Here is a 9,768-nt window from a genome sequence, read left to right as displayed (position 1 = left end):
ATATATGCATATAATTTAGTTTAGCCGTCACATAAAACTGATGCATATAATTTAGTTTAGCCGTCACATAAAACTGAACGAATGAATTAAATGAAATGAACAAATCTCAAAAGGGTTTAAGTGGAGTAATATTCGCCTCTGGAGAAATAGTTTATTAATCCCTAGAGGGGAATTTCACATTTTAGTACAGCCTGTCAAAATAACAAAAATCAAACAAACACATTGGACATGGGTAGACAGGTGCCTGAGGCTGCAGCTCTGCTTTTTATATTTGGATCCAAAAGGTCCTGACTGTGAGTTTTTCTGGAAGGACAATAACAAATAGAATCTAATTACATTTTATTAATAAGCATCTCTTTGTCACTCATTTCTTCAGTTTTTTTTCAGCTTCTGTAAAGTCTTTCATTCCGATGCTAGTGACGTCCAAGAAACAAACGGCCTCGATTGCAACGAGACGTTTCATTTCAGAGGGTTTATTTGCCAAATCCATTTTTATGGATCAGGTTTTAGCTCACCTTTGCTAGCAGAGAATCCGAGGAGCCAAAAACTTTCCTCTGACTCCCAGAGCTGTTGACGTCCTCTCTTCACACAGCTGGGCACACCTGCTGCTTCCCCTCCCCACGCTCAAACACAAACAAAACACACAAAGAGAACATATGTCCGCCTCGCTCTGCCACTAGTTAGCTACATGTTGCCATTTGTTGTCCCACGGTGGCTGAATTTGAGCAGATTCTTTGTTGTTGCTCATTGTGATTATTGATGACTCCGTCTTCAGTTTGTCTTTCAAAGTAAACATTTCTCTGTTATGGAGGACCAAAACAGACATAATAAGAAATAAAAGAACAAATATATAAATAAAAGAATAAATATATATCCGACACATATAAATAAAATAATATATATCTGACATAATAAAAAATAAAAGAATAAATATATAAATAAAAGAATAAATATATATTTTGATAAGAATTAAAAGCATAAATATACATTTTCATAAGAAATAAAAGCATAAATATATCTTTAGTTTTTCCTTTTCCTTACACATGAGTTTCCGTCAAGAAAAATAGATATTTTGCTTTGCCTTTTTTTTTGCTTCTCCATTTTCTGCTCGCTGTTGTTCCGTTTGCTGTTTTTCTGATGCATCGTTATGTTAATGAGGAGAGCTGCCTTCTATGTCCTCTATTGGCCAATAGAGCTTTGGAACCAACGTCACTACGTCAGACGTTGTGGGGCGTTTAGGTGCAGTCGCTCGGTGCCATCTTTGCAGGCCACAGACCAAAACAAACTTTATCCCGGTGGTTTTGTTGTGTTACCGACTACAGTGAAGTGAACCTCCGAGCGCTTGAGGAGGGGGCTGGAGGACGGCGTGATGCTTCTGGCAATATTCTCGGCGAATATTGGAAAATCCAATATCCAACTCGAAACTAAATTCACTGCAGTCGGCAACACAACAAAACCACCGGGATACAGTTTGTTTTTTTGGTCTGTGGCCTGGAAAGATGGCACCAAGCAACTGCACCTAAACGCCCCACAATGTCTGACGCAGTGATATGACGTTGGTTCCAAAGCTCTATTGGCCAATAAAGGACATAGAAGGGAGCTCTCCTCATTAACATAACGATACAGCAGAAAAACAGTAAACCGAACAGCAAGCAGAAATACAGCGAGCAGAAAAGGGACAAGCAAAAAAAGACAAAGCAAAATATCTATTTTTCTTGACGGAAACTCATGTGTAAGGTAAAGGAAAAACTAAATATATTTTATGCTTTTAATTCTTATCAAAATATATATTTATTCTTTCATTTATATATTTGTTATTTTATTTATATATGCCAGATATATATTTCTTCTTTTATTTATATATATATTTATTCTTTTATTTCTTATTATGTCTATTTTGGTCCTTTTTGGTTCCATTCAAAATCTGAGTAAGAACCATCTGGATTTCATTCAGGTTCTACGTGACTTCAATATAATTTTGACTTATTGACAGTTTCCATTATGTCGGTTTTGTGTTTAGGTACAGAACAACACTGACAGGGTGTTCTGCAACAAGAATGTGGAGGCGAATCTCGCATAATTTGGTGTTTCACTGGACCAGCTAGTCGGTAATTTGGAAAATTGTGCCTTTAAGAAGGAAACTATGCAATTTTGGCCAACATAAACACAATCAAATGCGCAGTAATTTGTGAAGGGAAATCATCCAGACATACAGTAATTATTCCAAATATTCACGGTGACTGTGACTGTATATACATAGTACAAAGGATTGTGACAGTGAAGGAATGGGAGTGTTGTAATGGGAAGAACAATCTTTCAATCATAACCTGAAGGTTTAAACCAGCTGACAAAACACTGAACCCCACAATGTCCTAATTAGTCCCCTATTTGCTTTTACTTTTATAATCTGAATTAGAGGCCTTCACTGGTATACTCTGTAATTTAGTTTTAAACTGATATTTTTGTCTGTGTTTGAAAGAAAAATGTCCCTCTAGATGGAACTTTGAAGTATCATTTCATGATAGGCGATGAAGAATGCTAAGGAAATGAGAGTCTCTTGCTTGACAACCTTTTGTTTAAAAAATGACATAGTTACCATGAAGATTTCAAACAATATTTGTATTTGTAGTAGTTTTCAAGTGATTTTTGTGCTAAACCTTTCAGCCCACATTGAAATTTGGTATCAATCTGTGTGCTGCCTTTTGTAAATTAAGCTTTGTAAACCGCACTAGAGCTCCCCCTGGTGGATATTTTGTTACGTTGTTAGGTGACGCTAAAAAAAAAAAAGAAAATCGAGATCCAAGATGGCGGAACGTAACGCCGAAGAGTTCGTCAAATTAAGCTAATTATTACAGTGTTTCAGACAAGATTTGTTCGTAAGTATTGGTTAATGGGGAAAATAATAACTGTCTCTTTGTTTTGTGTAACGGTGGTGTGAATAATTTGTACGTTTAAGTCATTTATGAAAATGTTGGTTAATTTTTTTTTTCATTTTAGCTCGCAGTTAGAATGGCTAATTTGCGATGCTCCTTTGCTAATACTGCTCCTTTGCTGCACGTTTTAAGTCATTTATGAAAATGTTGGTTAATTTTTTTTTTCATTTTAGCTCGCAGTTAGAATGGCTAATTTGCGATGCTCCTTTGCTAATACTAAGCCTTGTATGTTATATTTTACGATGGCCAAAGTGAAGGCAGTGGCCACTCTTCAATAAACAAGTAAAAAGAAAGAAGTTTGGCATTGGAGCGTCGTTGTCTTGCTGTCTAGTTGTTGAAAAATTGAAAACTTAGGCCGCGGGAGCACAATCTGCTTTAGAAAATAGCCTTTAATTACCTGCTTTTCACATATATGTTTTTTACTTTATCATCTATAATTTTAAAAAAGCACTGTGGTGGTGCTTTGTTTCCAAGCTATAACTTTTTGCAATAACAAATGTTTCCAAGCAGCCAAATTATTTTTTTTTTCAACGGAGGGGAAGCTTTTTTATCAGTCACTCATAGTTGCAGGCTCTAACAGAAACTTCTAGGTTTTCTTTATCAGTAACAAAACAATATAAAAAAAACTCCATTCGTATGCATAATATTATCAATCCAAACTTAGATAAAGTTAAAATGAAATAAAGAAATAAAGTTAAGATGAAATAAGGTTGAAAATTACATTTTTTCTATTACAGTACTTAAACATGTTTTACTGGCAACGTTTTGGACAAAACTTTCCCAATGTAGAAAATGTGACAGAAACCTTCTCTGTTAATGTGGTGTCAATGTTACAACCACCAAGCATGTGAAAATTGATCTTAGATAACACTTTTTTCTAACATTTTCAAAGTAATTAGAAACCACAAAGTTTCCGAAAACTTTTACACGTGAACATCACTGAGGATACTATTCAAGAAGAAAAAAAAAGTTCATATTGAAAATATTAGGGAATATGGATATGATCCAAACCTCCATGTGTAACCTGCAACATAATTTCTTTAAAAATTAACTTTATTATTTGACTATAATCCTTTTTTGCAGCATGGGAGGAAAGCGGGGATCACAGGATGAAAGACTGGGTTACAGCTGCCATGTTCAGGTTTCCTTTCTCTGAAAGTATTTTCTACACTCTGAAACGGTCTCGCTGGAAATCAGAGATGATTACGGGCCTGGTTATGTCGCTCATTTATAATGCATTCCTACTGCAGGAACTGCTGGTTTGATGAAGCTGTGATTTGTGTCATGTTCCCTGTCACTTTGTTTCGCTAATTGTTCATGATGATATCAGTCTGCTGGGTGCAGCGAGCAGCGAGGCTAGTGTAATGAATGTAATTGTCCTCTGTGGGATTGCTTGCTCACAGAGTCTTGTGAGCATCTTCAAAGCATCTTGGTTCACAGCTGCAAAAACAAACCAAAGCAGTCGTAATCTGTTGGATGATCCCCGAAATAAATGATAAATCAACAGCTGAAGAGGTCAGTAAAGTTACTGTGATTATGTAAGAGGTGGAAAGGAGGATCAGGTCGCCAACTTTGAAGCAAAGATCGGAGAAATAATTTCTCATTTTAACCACTACAACTTATTTTGACTCAGTTTGATCAAGCAAAAACATAAAGGTTGCAAAGTGTGTTGTTTTTTATTTTTTTATTTTGTAACCCTTGTCTTTTTATTGGCACGTTGTCTTTTTTTTTAATTCTTGCTGCAAAACCAATTGCCCATTTGGGATACAAATAAATCTGAATTGAATTGAAGTGGGACATAACGCTACTTCTTTAAATGTTCTGCATGGGTTGGAGTTTAAAAGCATTTGTTGAGTTCATGATCGTGCCAAAGCGAAACAGCTCATAACATAAATATTTAGTATAAATTAAAAATGCTCCTATCAGAGTTTTGTGGCCAAATTTGGTAAAACTTTGAGTGGCTGATAGATGCTGAACAACAATACGAGCTAATTCTTAATGTCAGTCCATCGACGTTACATTTCATATGCAAAACTTTAATTAAGGTTTTATACAATACAAAACATAAGAAGATTTTACTAAGTAACATCTCCACAACTACAATCCCAGTGTGTATGCTCTAAATAACGTAGATCCTTACCTTAACTCTGACATTTTATAACATTTCCAAACAGCTGCCTTTGCTGTATCTTATTTAGCCTTCCTGTTATCTGCTGAACGCCTTGCTTTCTCCTACATCCACAGCATATAAACTATGAACATGTCACTTTTAAATTACGTTTTATTTCTGTGCTTCCTTCAACCGTCTTTTTTTATTTGAAATAATTCATTCTGGGTTTTTTTCCTGGAATACCAACATCCACCGTGAAGAACGTTCACTAATTCCCATCATCACCTCTGTTGCTCTTTCTAGCTTCTGATCAACCTTTTCCAGGAAAAAGGAGGAAGCATGGTGATTGCTGGATATCTATTAACCATCAGTGGAGCAGGCGCTCCACTGATAGTTAATAGATATCCAGCAATCACCATGTTAGCTTAGGGAAAGAAAGCATCTTCACAAACCACAGAAAGATGTAGAAACATTAACAGTTTGGGACTTTTTGACTCACTCTTGAGTTGGGTTTTGTGGGAGAGCTCATCCTCATCCACCGCCTTGACTTACACACCCTCATTTGTCTCCTTGTCAAATTAAGTGCACATCATCTCATCGGTTCTCACAGATGTTGAGGTACAGAGACCAAGAGTACACTTCTTTACTGGGTTTCATGATTGCCCGTGTGTATGTAAATACAAGACAAGTATGTACCAGTCATTTTTTTCTCGTTTTGCTTTGGAAAGGCTCCAGAAGGCTTTTCTCCACTTTGGGTCAAAGGTGGTTTAATGGCTTTCAGACGAGTCATCTGCTCCTCCTCGTCAGTCACAGCGACTCCAATGTCAGAATGATGGCTTTATGGGGCAATGTGGCTGTAAGTGATAATTAACAGCCGGGGCGTCGGAAGGGTTGTACAAGAATGTTGAAATCAACCCTGTTTAAACTGTCAGACAGGATATGAGACGCGTGATATATCGAACGTGTGTGTGTTGAAAATGTGTGTGTGTGTGAGGATTTATTAACTTCGGTGTCATTGCAAAACTAAACTCTTATCTTAATTTGTAAGAATATAAAATAATCTATTCCTAACCCAACCCCAGGACTTTTGAATCCAACTATTTTGTTGCTGTAACAGTTTTCAGTATTGTTGTTGTTTTATATGGTGGCTTTTTTTTTTTTTATTGCTCTCTGCTTCATTCCTTAAATATCCGCTTCCCTATTAAGACTTACAGCTTCAAAGTCCTTCATGACTACCTGCTTGGGGAAAATATAGGAAAACCTTTGAAAAAATAATCTGTAGACTGAGGAGACAATCAGTTCCTCGCATTTGGACACCAGCAGGTCCAGAAATGAGTTTTCTTGTCAAAGTCTGAATTTAAATCAGAGTGAGATGCTGTTGTAAAACCTTAAACCTGTTCATGCTCACAAACCCAAAATGGCCGAATTCTTGTGTCCATGTTTGTTTGGACAACCAGGTCAAAGTAGTTTGATCAGAAGCATCTCGGCTGAAACTGAGGAAATATTTTGGTAATTTTCATCATTTTTGTTTGTTAAAACGTTTAACAGTTTAACATCAAAAATAGTAGCATGTGTAAAACGTGAAACGCCTGCATTTTTTAAACTTTATATTGCAACATTTTGTTAATAAAAGCAGAGTTTTTGAAAACAAAGCTGCTTCTCGATGGTTGGCCTTCTGAAGCTGAGTTTATTTTGGAGTGATCCTGCAATGCTGAAGTACCAGATCTGTTTACTGGAACAGTTTATCTGCTTTCAATCTACATTAAAACTCAAGTAGAGTCTGATTGAAAGGCAGAGAGGACTACTCTTCCAGTGTTTTGTAATGATCTCTAAGACTGTGAATCCACACTTAAGACAGTAATTTGTCCTCCATCTCTGGCTGCTGGGAAAGTTCCTGATCTTTCTGTTAATTCATGTGCTTCTCCTCCTTTTGGGGTCAGCATCTTACAGACTCTCTCAGTTGCTGTTTGAAGTGTTGCCATTGTGTAAAATCCCCCTCCTAGCTGGGTTGAAGGGCATCTCCGCTTTCAGCTGGTCCTTCTTCTCTAACGTGATCGAGATCAGACATCAGTGGTTTGCTTGTTTACCAGGGTAGTTATGGCTAATAATTACAGCTGCTGGGATGTTGAGTCATTAATAATCTCAGCATGAAGGGAGCAAATAAGAGGGTTTGAGAGGAGAGGAGGTGATGCAGGAAGATCAGTCTGGGTGGGCTGCTGTTACTTAGATATGAGTCTGAAAGTCTCTGGGTTAGTTTTATCAAAAGGTGTGCATATCATTGCTGTCTCTGGGTGTCTTATTAACCGAGGCGCCTCGGAGCGGATGCTAAGAGTGCGCAGCTTTCTGTAAACGTTATCGGACCCGGCAGAAAGATGAGTCTTCTGCTGTCTTCTTTCTATCTGCTGAATGACTAAAACACATTTTTTCACCAACAACGTTGCAGCACGTAAATCACAAGAAAAAAGTCTAGCATGAATATCACATGTAGGTAAACCCACCAGTCATGTTTACAAAACATGGACATAAAAATGAAGGATGCATGCATATCAAGCATGTGTATTAATCTGAAACAAAATGTTGGTATGATGCTTATCTTAGAGAGCATCAAGCCACTTAACTCTGAATTTGCATGCTCCAACAGTGTTTTGATTGTGATCAGCTCATTTGAAGATTGCTTATCGGTTGTCATCTAATTGACTGAGAATGTGCAGCCCCATTTCCTTCAAGTTGTATTTCATTAATGTCTAAATGAAAAGCAGTGGCGCTTTTAGCTGCTCGAGTGATAAGAAAACTGTGTTGAGCAGACAATTAATGGGCTGATCAGTATCAGAACTGAGTTCCTGAACACAGAAGCTGCCAATGTTTGCGTGATGTGATTTACTAAATTAGGTTTAGTAAAATCTCTTTGCAGGTATAACAGAATACTGTGAGACGTTATCTGCAGTTTCAGATGATCAAACAAATATTAATATCTGATAAGATGAGCTATTATAAACAACACTGATGATTTTATTTGATAAAGGGAAAAACTAATTGCTCCCCAAACCTGTTCGTCCCACATCAACATTTGTAAAAACTGGATACGAGTCATTTTGGTCCATTTTTCTTTGCTGACAAACGTAAGGCAACAAGCTAATGCACTTTCTCTACTTTGTGCTTCCATCAATTAACTTATTGTGCATTTCTTAAGCAGCAGAAATGGTCAGCTGTAGTTTTGCACTTTTGGAGTAATTTGTCTTACCACTGTTCTGTGTTTTCTTCCACTTTAATTAAGGCTCTCACTTTGGTTCAGTGCTTCTCAGACATATATGTCAGTGGGCTTCTCAACTCTCTTTGAATCATTTTAGATCTGGGCATAATCTGGTGCCTTTTGGGATCTTTTAGCCCACTTCGTCTGATAAGTTGTGTTTCAACAATTTCTTGATTCGGCAGTGATGGTCATGGAATAAAATAAATGATGCTTCCTGTGAGGCTCTTTTGTCAGATTAAAAGTAGTAGGTATTAAACACTTTATTAAGTCCACATTTTTGTAGTACTGCAGTTCTGATGTAATTTTCTAATTTAAAATTTTGTGTTTTCAATAGTTGTTAGCAGAAAATTATCACAGTTAGTAAAAATAGAGATTTCAAAGGATCAGTCTCTGTGTAATCTGTCGATATAATGTGTTTGATTTGGTAAATTGAGATACTGAAATAAATTAACTTTTCATTAATGAATATGACTGTATATTGGATCATTTATCCAGGTAGGATAAATGAAATTGATCAATTCTTGTATGAAAACTGCCTTATATGTTTACCTAGGTTATCAGTCTTTATGATGATCAAAGTAAGTGTGGCAAAAATAGAAGAAATTTGTAAGTGGGTAAACACCGTTTCACAGCATTAAATAAGTATTTAAGTTTTGTACATTTCTGTGAGTTTTCTATTGTCTCATCACAACACAAAGAAATACCAAAGACAGCAAACGTCTGATCCTCACTCTCATTTGGAAGCTGCAAAAGTCAAGACTAGGAACCCATCTGGATCCCCGACTCTTCTCCAGTCAGGTCAAAACACTGTTAATAATTCATGCCTCTCTTCAAAGCAATGCTGTGATGGACAAAACGTTCCTCTCACTCTAATGGAGGCTGCTGAAGATTCAGTTTTGAGCCAGTCACTGACTCCTCAGGCCAACTTTGAGGCAACAAAAACGGATAAGTTATGTACCAGTGCTGTCAAAATTACTCACTCAGCGGTCTTGTTTTTAATAAGTTGATTAGAGTAAATGTTTGGGTTGGCATTTTAAATGTTCTATCAGTATTAGCACAGTTAGCACTGCCAGCTTTATAAAAACAATCATCACCATGTGAATATTTTAGATAAGGTAGACTCTCTAAAACAAAATGTTCCTGAACAAAGTTCAGAACAAACAAACTAAAAAGATGATTGTTGTACTCTGTCTAGCCTTCATATTATCTACAAATAGTCCAGCACTCTCTTGATCTTCCACATCCTCCATAATGAGTTTCTCCCAGTTTTTGTGTTTCCTGTGTCTTCACTTTATACACCCATCTCATTCTGAAACTCTTTCCTCATTAACAGTCTCTGGATTTGACGCTGTGCGTTCACTGAGTGGAAAGAGGTGGGATTTACAAGATTTTCTAATTGGCTTCTTTTGGGTAAGGATCAAACAGGACAGATTTTACAGACGGTGTGTGTCTTCTGGGAACATCCATCCATCCAT

General features: G+C 36.8%; 1 protein-coding gene across 3 annotated transcripts in view; it reads left to right on the top strand.

The window, feature by feature from the left end:
- LOC103136256 (cell surface glycoprotein MUC18) overlaps positions 1-9,768 on the top strand; it is a 40,886-nt gene that overhangs the window by 5,885 nt on the left and 25,233 nt on the right. The window lies entirely within an intron of this gene.

This window comes from Poecilia formosa, unplaced genomic scaffold, assembly GCF_000485575.1.
Source record: "Poecilia formosa unplaced genomic scaffold, Poecilia_formosa-5.1.2 Scaffold31, whole genome shotgun sequence".
NCBI classification, from domain to species: domain Eukaryota; kingdom Metazoa; phylum Chordata; class Actinopteri; order Cyprinodontiformes; family Poeciliidae; genus Poecilia; species Poecilia formosa.
Note: the sequence above shows the minus strand (reverse complement) of the source record. Positions and strands in the feature narration are given on the sequence as shown.